The following is a 10,088-nucleotide window of genomic DNA, read 5'->3' as shown; positions in this document are numbered from 1 at the left end:
GTAGCCAACTGGCCACGAGTCGGCAAGTCACTCTCAACACACAGTGAAGGGTGGAATGGCAAGGCCACGGTGACGGCCACGGCACACTACCTCTGACACCTCTTGTGCCGGGGCTGGGCTCCCAAAGCACATGCATTGGCTTGAACTCTGATTCTGGACAGGCACTGCCTTCGGCAGCCAGAGGCGTGTCAGGTTGAAGATGCTGCCCCTTCCTCAATGCCCCCCGCCCCTTCTCGGGGCGCCTTCTCCAGTCTCCACGAGTGGACAGGCAGGTGTCTCAGCACACACGGAGAGGTCACCCCCACAGGGATGGCTTTCTCCATAGCCCCCTCCGCCGTGGGTGCTTCCCTGGGACCCGGCGATAGGTGTCTGCGGGTGGGATGGCCATGCGCTGCCTCTCATTCTACAAGGACGAGGCACACAGGGCAGGTGGGCGCCCATGCCGCTGGGCTAAACCTCTCCCCAGTGGAACCCAGGATCTGAAAGTCCAGCTCTGGCTCTTGGGGTCAGCCTGAGCCCATAACCCCAAACTCCCAGCCTCGGCTGCCGCAGGTTGCCCAGTCCCTCCTTGCCACACACGTCTGCCCCAGCTTGGATGTCCCAAACAGCTCGACCTCACACGTGCCCTGTGCCTGCCCCCGCAGAGCTGATGGCAGAGGTTCACGTGGGCAGAGGGCTCGAGGGCCAGCCCTCACCACCGGCCCCGTCCTGGGTGAACTCTTTGTTCTTCACAATACTCATTATTCAGTCGTCCTCACAGACAAGCAAGGCTTTCAGCCCTCATTTACTGTTCTTCCCGGCTTCTTTAGCAACAAAAGGAGCTGGGGAAATGCCCTCCGGTCGGCGGATCCAGCAAAGCCTCCACTCCTGGCTGCGTCTCCTTGTTCTGATCGGGCCGGGGGGTGGGCAAGGGGCTTCCCACAGTGAGGGGCTGAGTCTGCTTGGCTTCCTTTCCTGCCCTGCCCGGTGCACCAGTGGACCCCTGTGGTGAGCAGCACGCCAAGTCTGTGGCTGGGGCACTGGCTGCCTGCCTGGCTGGGTGGGGCTGGCCCCTGGCTGTGTGTGTGTGGGGGGGTGTTGAGGCCACGCCTGCCCTAGGAAATGGCTCAAAGACTGAAGTCGAGGGTCTGGGATGCTCTTCTTGCGACTGCAGGTCTGCAGGGGACAGCTGACGGGGCTCCCCGCTTGGGGACTGGCCGGTGTGGGTGGGACTCGCAGCTCCTCCATGGCTCACGGCTCTGCGGCCTTGGTACCGTCACACAGCCTCCGAGCTCTACGTCCTCGTCTGGGAATGAGATGACTGAGTCTACCGCACAAGGCGTTGTGAAGGTGAGTGGGCAGCACCCAGGCCTCCAGGGTGGTGGAGAGGCCACACTCAGGCCCCCAGCAGGCAGGCAGAGGCGGCTGCTGGGAGCAGGGGCCCTCCTGGGAAGCCCCTGGAGCAGGATGGAGCTGGCTGGCCTGGCCTGTCTTGCCGCACTCCTGCCAGCGTCACTCCCCTCTCTGCACAGTGAGTGACACCTGCACACAAGCACCATTGTGGCTGGGCTCCAAAGCCCATTTCCAGGCGGCCATGAACTTAGACCAGGTCGCTGCGCCTCTGCTGCCCCCTTGGCCTTGAGCTTGAAGACCCCAGCCGAAGAGCAACCTCAGCCTGCCTGCGTCTCTGCCTGGTGGGTGCTGGTGGCCGAGTCTCTGTGCGGTCATATATAATTATACTCTCGCTCTCGGTACTCACAATGCCATATATTTCCTATGAAAAAGGCCATAAAACAACAGCAGTACTAATAACTCTGCTTGTCCGGCAGATAGAGGAGGACAGGGATATTTCTCTGTCCAGAGTTTTGGGGTTTAAACACCGCCATCTTCATTTCTCCTGTCACCTAACTTTTGCTGTAATAACACCGTTTCCTTAGAGGTACCCCATAAACCACCCCCGGCCTCCTGAGCCGGTTGTAGAATTCCCAGTGTGGAATCCCGAGACCCCGGCTTAGGGGAGGAAGGGGATGTTTTATGACCAGTTTGAAAATGTTGCTGCTGCATGCTGTAAATTAAGAAGTTAAATCGCTCCCGTATCGGGTGTTGATATACTGTGTGGGGCAGAGGCATTTCTCCAAAAATCCCGGTGTCGGTGAAGGGGCTCAGAGCCGGCAGACCATCAAGGGGGATCGGCCAGGGTGGGGAGGATGGGGACAAGGCAGGAAAGGGACTTTGTGGGAGTGGCATCCTTGCAGGGGACAGAATTCCCCAAGCCTGGGCCTCTGCACTTCGCTGTGCTCCGAGACGGGAGCAGGGCCGCATCTCCCAGCAGGTGCACCGCCCCGGCTCTGCACCACGCTCTGCTGCTGCGCCCAGGCCCACTCCTCCGGCTACTGCTGCCAGCTTGGAGCTGTCTGGGGCAACCTTGACCTGCTGCCCGAGACCCTGTGTGGCCAACCTCTCACCCAGCTGTTCCCTGTTTAGATGAAGGCATTTCTGTGAGAGGTGAATCCTGGTGGGAATGAATTGTTCTTCCCAAGGGTGTACAAACAGCCAGTGGCCAAGCAGGGCTTCAACCCAGGGGTCAAGCTCGCAGCACCCAGTGGGAGAGCTGGGAGAGCTGGCTTTCCGCGGGACTTGGGCACCTCTGAACACACAGCCACCCGCAGTGCAGATGGCATGATGATGCCTTCCCATGAAGCGATGACCAGGGCCGTGTTCTGAGTGGGGAAGGCCCCCCAGGCATGGCCTCCTTAGTGACGGGGGAGCGTTCTCAAAGAGGGTGCCTTTGTCCAGACCACAACACCGCTGCAAAAACACAATCAGCAGATGGTGCCCAAATCCTACCCCTAAACTGACGGCTCGCGCGGCTTCTTAGCAAGTGAGTGGCAAGGGGGCACAGGCGATCTGCATTTGTGTTGGTAGCGACCTTGTGTGAAGTCTGCATGGACTCTGTGACCCAGGCTCTGCAGAGCCCTTGACTCTGTTCCCAGGCACAAGTGAGATAATTCACCACCTCTCGGGCAGTCCAACTCCGCTGTCTCTCTTGACCAGTTCTCTCCCACACCATGGGATGCTACTGACCACCAATTTAAGCCAAAGTGGCCTGATCCAGCACCTCTCCAGGTTTCTCACACCACAGACCAAGATTCTGAGCCCCCCAGAAGCCCAGGCCCCACAGTGGACTGGGCTGGGCCAGGACCGGAACCCAGGGCTGCGGTCTGGCATCCATGGCCACCCACCAGGCTCCCAGACACCTCCTTCGTGGTTGGATCATTTCTTCCCCATTTGCTGTGTCTGTAAAGCAAAGTACTCCTGGAGCTGGACACTGTGCAGAGAGAGCTGTGGGCTGGAGCCGACTGGGGGGCCACCGGGGGGGCCGGCAGCTGAGGCTCCTGGGCGCTGGCAGAGGAGTCAGGCTACAGTGCAGGCCTCCTCGCCCAGCTGGCTTCATTCCGGGGATGCCCACACCTGCCCTCCACGTGGTGGGTATGGTCTGAGCCCTCCCAGCTTATCGGGGCCTCGCCACAGTGCCACACTTGTCTGAGACCTTAGCTACTTCCTCCATTGCCAGGAAGAGCCCGTCAGTCCCTGAGGACCCCCCCGCCCCGTCCGCCCTGGCTTTGTGATGCCTTCCTGTTCCCTCAAGGCCCGGTCCTCTGTTCCTGCCACCTCCAAGGCAGCCGAGCACCTGACCTTCCCTGGGGCGCTGGGTGATGTTTTCCTGCCGACAGCAGTGAAGGTACTTCCTCAAGTTCTGACCACGTTTGCACAGCACCCCCCCCCCCCAGTAACTGCACGTTACGAGGGCACCACCATCCTTTATCTTCCAGAGCAGGAGGCCGAGGGCCAGGGCGTGCAGGGCGGGGGCTGGCGCGGGGTGGCGCTGGGCTTTGACCCCACGTGGGTGCTCTGCACCCCGTTGTGTCCCGAGTCAGTGAGGGCAGCAGGAGGGTACAGACCCAGGTTTGCCGAGTGCAAGCAAGAGCAACACAGACCCTGCCAGGGAGGCCGAGTCCCACAGGAGTACAGGCCACCCACCCTGTGACAGCAGGAAGCCATGTGTATCGTGTGTTACTGGGTAGGGACCGATGTCGCTCTAGGTACCCCAGAAAAGACTCAGGGTCCAGCTTCTATGACCACCCCAGGCCTGGACACAGGACCCCAGGCCAGCCCCTGGGACCCCCACCTCCTATATCCCTTTTGAGCCGGTGACGCACGCCCCAGCCTGGTGGCTGCATGCCACTCCAAATGGGCTGGCTAATCGGGCCACATCCATTATCATTAGCGCCCCTGCACACGCAGGTACGGGAGGCGCTGCCAGGCGCTGGCTGTGGCTCGCTGAGCGGGGGCCACGCTCCACTGCAAATGAGGACGAGGAACACCTGCTCCAGGGCTCCCTGGCCGCGGCCGTCATCCTTCACGTCCTCGCTCTGCGGAGCACTCGCTCTGGTGGAGCGGCCCCTCCAGCCTGGGCTCTCCTCCCCCGTTCAGCTCTGAACGGCTTTTCAAGGAAGCCCTTAGAAACGCACCCGCTTCACGTAGCCATTCAGTCATGGAGGCGCGCGTGGAAGCCACTTCCCCACGATCGTGAACTCCTCCGGAAGTTAAGGGCAGTTGTAGTAGTCACTGTGCACACCCGGCTGATGTGCGTCCACGCTGGGTTGCCTGCGACGTGGTAGCCGAAAGCCAGGGGGTGGCTGTGGCCAGCCAGATTTCTTCTGGCACTCGTGATGTCCTCATGGCTCAGAGAACATGAGAGTTTTCTAGACAAAGGCCAGAGTCCTGAGACCCGGATGGGACGAACCTCAGAGCCACGCAGGTGGCTCCACCGTGGCCCACCTTGGCTGCTTTCCTCCCGTCTGTTAGGAGCCGAGCACCTCCCCGTGGAGGACCGGCTGTGCCTCCGTCAGCCAGTCTGGGAGCGGATCGCCCAGGTGTGTGCTGACGCGGTTACGGCTGTGCTGGTGTCACTCACCCCCGGCCCACTTGGACCCTGCCTGGGGCTGGGGCTGGAGGCCCTTTCTGGGAGTTCTGGAAAGAGGCCCCTGCTGCTTCCAGGAAGCTCTGCAGGGAAGGAGCCGGGCTCCTCTCTGGATGGCTGCTCAAGGGAACCATCCTCCCTCCGGGAAGCCACTGTGTGTCCTTGCCGCCTGCTAGGGGACCCCCTGGGGATGGGCTGCTGCCCCCAGCTCTTTGGCCAGGCTCCAGGGTGAACGCACATCCTGGGCGTCTTGCAGCAGGCAGAGGAGGGCCCGGCTGCCCTGGACAAATCGGATACACGCCACGCCCACTCGGACTTTGGGCCGGCATCTTGTGGTTGGGCTCCCCAGGGCCTTCCGTGGCGCTCGGGAGCGCAGCGGTGGTGACTGTGGAGGGCGACGCCGGGGAAGTGAGCGGACCCTGCTCAGCCTGCACCGGGGCTGTGTTTTCCCAGCTCCGCGTCCTCCATGATCCGCTTCTCCCTGCAGGCCTTGGCGTCGTCCCCTCTAAACAGAGACACGGACGCTCCCTCCTCTCCAGGTTTGGGACGGAACACTTGAACAAAGGATGGATGCCCTTCACGCTCAGCGACAGCAGCTCCTCTCCTCTCTCTCTCCTGCTGCTGCTGCTGTTGGTTCGTCTTGTTCTCAGCAGAGATTCTGGCAAGTCTCTCCAAGTGGGCATGTTTGTGGGGCGGGTATTCACATGTACACACGTGCACGTGGGCATGTGGGTGTGCAAGCAAGCGCCGGCTCCTCCAGCCGCCCTCAGTTTGCGTCAGTCTCCTTGATGAGCGGGCGTTCTCTGCCCCCGCCCCACCATAGCTGCGCTCAGCTCCAGGAGGCCACGCGTTGGTGTTGGTGTTGGGTCCTGGGCTGCGACAGAGGTGACGGCAGAAGCCTCGTCCCGAGTCCACAGAGTGGAATCAGGCCGCTCTCCCTGGTGTCCCTGCCGTCAGCTCTCAGCTCACTGTGGCGACAAGGACGGTGAAGGGGAGCCACGACCCCCTACTGCAGAGAGGAAACCCAGGCGGCCTGGTCTCAGGAGCCCTGGCTCGGCGGGGAAGAGCCTGGGTCCTCTCCAGGTACTGGCACGAGCTGAGAGGACACCCAGGGATGCTTTTGCCTGCACAGCAATTTTAGATTATTTCAGGCCCCTAACGAACAAACAACAACCCCCTGGGAGTGGATATTCGCTCCCCGGTTCTTAGGAGCGGTCAGGCATAATGGCACACGAAGGAGACTTTGCTTTCAAACCCAAACCTAAACGCCATGCCCACCTGAGCCGGGGGGTTGACCAGTTGTCCAGCTGTGTTCACAGGCCCATGTCATTAGCAGGAATGTGAGAGTTTGGACGCCACGCTGGCTGTCTTGTAGTGAAGGTAGACAGTGAGTCTTTATTGAGGTGCAGAATTCTTGCCAGTGGAGTGCACCCTGCTCTTAGCTGCTTTCCTGCTGTGACATCTCATTGTCATGTGTGTGTGCATGTCTGTGTGCACGTCTTGTGCATGTGTGTGCATGCATGGGGAGCAGAGTGTCGGGGGGCAGCGGCAGGTCAGCTCCTTTGGAATCGTCGTGGGGAAGGTGGTGGCCCCGGCTCTTCCCTGTCGCCTACGGCTGGACACCTTGGGGCCCTCTCTGTGTGGAGTGGAAGGAGGAACCATGGTCAATTCCATCTGGAAGAGCGCAGACCCGAGCCTCCAAGGCAGGACTCTGGACCAGCCCGGGTCTTGGTGTCTCCCGCCAGACTGCGCCGTGACCTCCCTGCTTTGGGCCTCCCTTTTCACCTCCAGGTGAAAAGTGGCTACCCTGGTGTTGAGCCCTGTGGTCCCACCTGGCCTTCTCGGCCCATCGTCCTCCTCCTGTCCCACCCCGCCAGGCCTCCACCCAGCTGGTTAGCGGAGGCTCTAGGAGACTGGTCCCTGTGGCGGCGATGCCCGAGCACTCAGCGGCATCATCTCATGCCATCGCCCCCAGTGTCGGCGAGGCGGCTCCTCTGATGCCCCCGTCTTAGAGCTCAATGAGGCTGAGCTGTCGCAGCCTGCCCTCACTGTCCTGCTGGGATGTCCTGGGAGAGAGAGGGAGCCCAGACTGGAATGGTTCAGAGACCACAGTTTAGGAACAACGAGAAGTCCTCCCAGCAGGGAACCAACACCTGTCAGCTGGGGGAATCGCCCAGTGAACAGCCCAATCCTGGTGGCCGGGGCTGAGGCAGGGGCAGGGCCAGGGCACCCTCGACACTTGGCTCCCTCCCCACAGTGCCAGCCATCAGGCCCAGGGAGCGGGTGCAGATCCATCCTCCCCGCCCCGCTGTGGGCCCCAGCCCTCAGGCTGCCTGCCCCACACGTCAGGGTCTCCACCGGGAAGGAAGTCGGCGGGGGCTGCACAGCCCGCCCACTGGAGGGCCCAGACCGGGTGGGGATTTGGAAACAGGTAAACAGGAGAGACAGGCATAAGCACCACCCTGATTGGACCTGTCCCTTAGGAGGGAAGGGAAGTGGGGATGGGGGTTCAAGCCCCTTCCACGGCCTCTGACCACGCCCGCTCCAGCACACGCGTCTCCTCGCCGTGGCGGGGCTGAGAACGCGTGGCCTCCCGTGGTGCACCATCCACAAACCCCAGAGTCCCTGAGAGCCCGCCCAGCCTCGGCCGCCTCCTCCCGTGCCCAGAGGAAGTGCGCAGCAGAGGCTTCTGTCTCCCCGCACCGTCTCCCCGGGGAAGCCACGGGCTCGCCACGGCGTGTGTGGGGAGTAAGGTCCCCGGTGTGGCCGGTCAGGGCCGTGCGCAGAGGCCAGTATTAATCGACGAACTCAAGCGAGGAGGACCTGGGCAGGTGAGAGGAAGTCTCTGCCCTTGATCAAAAACATATTTCTGTTTCAGGTCTAAGTAATGGGCCACAGGGAGGCACATCTGTAAATTATACAGGAAGCCTTCCTCCAGACCCGACTCACCCTGACAGTTTTACTGGAGTATATGAAAATGAGTATTAGAGATGTGATCTGTGGGCATCCTTCCAGGAATTCCAATCTGGTTTCAATAAAATGGGAACGCTGATTGGAAGTGAAGTTGCCTTCCGGTTTTGCCTGTGGCTATTACGTGCTCATTCGTGAAATGACTGAATTCCACAACTACTTTTAATATTCACCTTCTGAGTTCATCTCCCGGAGTGGACACATTGCAATGATTAAAATAGCACTGTAGCCGTGCTGGGGCTCTCTAATTTAACACAGCCCAGGTGCTGAAGACAAATGAGTCCTCCCGGTAAGTCCATTCTTCTCTTTGCATGAAGTTGCTTCGCAGCACTTCGCGGACAGAATATTAATAGTAAAGAAAATTAAATAAAATAATGCTCCTCCAGCAGATGCCTGGGGAGAAGATTAGAGTCTGGTGCAGGGCAGGACTTACACTTGGTGCGGGATTATTCCGGGTGCGTTTGCTTCTGGCCTTTCCTGCTTGCCCTCTGTGCTGGGGCTGCAGGCTGAGCCCGGGCTCCAGGCTCCTGGGGTGCCCTCCTCCTGGTAAGCCGGGTGCTCAGGGCTGGCCTGGGGGCAGCCTTTCCCAGCAAGGGGGCTGCACAGAGACACCTGCTGCTCATCGGTTCTCCCCTGTTGCCCGGGCCCCCAGGGCACATTCTCAAGGGGGCACCTCAGGGACAAGGAGCTCAGAGTGCCACCAAGGAGAGCGAAGTCACTGGCCGGACCTTCCAACACGCTTCTAGCAAACCCCACTCACGCCCTGTCGGGCGGGTGAACAGGCCAAGGTGTGATTGTTCTGCAAGTTCCCTGAGGTTTGCTGGAGGAGGTGCACGAACTACTTTGCTTTCTTTTCCGTGTCAGAGTTCTCCCAGGTCAGGGTGTGGGGGGCTTGGGGGCGGTGGGACCCACACTGCTTCCACCATCAGTTATTCATCCGAAGCTATTATGGGATTTTCAGGAGGGAAAATGGCACCTTGGGAGATCAGGCACCCTGGGAGCCATGCATTCATTTGGAAATGTTTTTGCAGGTTGCAAATGTCTTTTTTCATATGCAAAATTCACGTTTAATTTTCTCTGATCTTCAGAATCATAGGAACAGTCTCCATGTACTTAATTTGGTACAGAGCTTTGTTGTATTTCCTGATTTTTGATCCAGGATAACTTAGGAGCCTGAGTTTGGGTTTCAAACATCTGAAGATGTGGGACACACGTGTGTGTGCGTGGAATGTGTTCATGACAAACCCCACTTCTCGGCCTGATGTCAAGACTGCATTGGAGTTAAAGCCGCTGTCCCCTGGTCATCAGCTGCCCGGTCTTGGGCCAACCACAAAGCTGTGTTAGGAAGGAATCGACAGTGTCTGCCTTCGCCGTAGGAAGTCGGCCCTGTGGGATGGAGCCTGTGCCTGAGGCCGGCCTGGAAGCCTTGTGGTCGCCATTGCTCCTGGCTTCACAGGCACCGCGATGCCCATGTCGTCAGCCACGAGCACGTGTGGCTCTACACATCAGTGGGAATTAAACAAAGATTAAACAAAGACTCGAGGTCTTCAGCTGGGCCTTCAGTGAGCGCCTGCCACACCGGAGCTCAGACCCCGGCACTTTCCATCACGCAGAAAGGTCTAGAAGACACTGCTGGGTTAGAGCTTCATCACGGAGGAGAAGGGTCTCAGTGGTGCCTGGCTGCACGCGAGTGCTGCCCTGGGGCAGGGGCGTGGACCTGTGGGCTTCGACCAACTTTGATGGACGTGGAAATCTCCCACATGGGGCCGAGACCCACCCTGACCAGAGTATCCTGAAGAGAAAGCCCAGCTGGCAGTGCTTCTGCCAGCACACTCGTGACCCAGGGGACCCGGATGGGATTTGGAACAAGTGTAATACCTCAGGCAAGACTCCAGGACTGCAGCTGCCGACGGCGACGGCCCGAGGAGTCTTCTTGTTTTCTGCACTGTCACTCCATCTGGAACGTCTCGGATGCTTCCTGCATCTGGGGCGCTGCCCCCCGTCAGCTCTGAGCCCCTGTGCTAGGACTGGGTGAAGACCCCAGGGGGCATCCCCTGCAACACCCGCTCCGTGCTCAGCCGGGATGATGTTTGATGTCTTGCGGTCTACACTGTTTCAGGACCTGGACCCTGCTGAGATCATTTTCCATACAGAG

At 60.0% G+C, this 10,088-nt stretch overlaps 1 long non-coding RNA gene across 1 annotated transcript; it reads left to right on the top strand.

The window, feature by feature from the left end:
• The first annotated feature begins 1,107 nt into the window (after positions 1 to 1,107).
• LOC138845460 (uncharacterized) lies at positions 1,108 to 6,725 on the top strand. The gene is made up of 2 exons (XR_011382742.2): positions 1,108 to 1,329; positions 5,451 to 6,725. It is a non-coding gene; the product is annotated as an uncharacterized LOC138845460 (long non-coding RNA).
• The last annotated feature ends 3,363 nt before the right edge of the window (positions 6,726 to 10,088 follow it).

Source organism: Oryctolagus cuniculus, chromosome 15 (genome assembly GCF_051225735.1).
Source record: "Oryctolagus cuniculus isolate XC-2025 breed Fujian yellow rabbit chromosome 15, ASM5122573v1, whole genome shotgun sequence".
NCBI classification, from domain to species: Eukaryota; Metazoa; Chordata; class Mammalia; order Lagomorpha; family Leporidae; genus Oryctolagus; species Oryctolagus cuniculus.
Note: the sequence above shows the minus strand (reverse complement) of the source record. Positions and strands in the feature narration are given on the sequence as shown.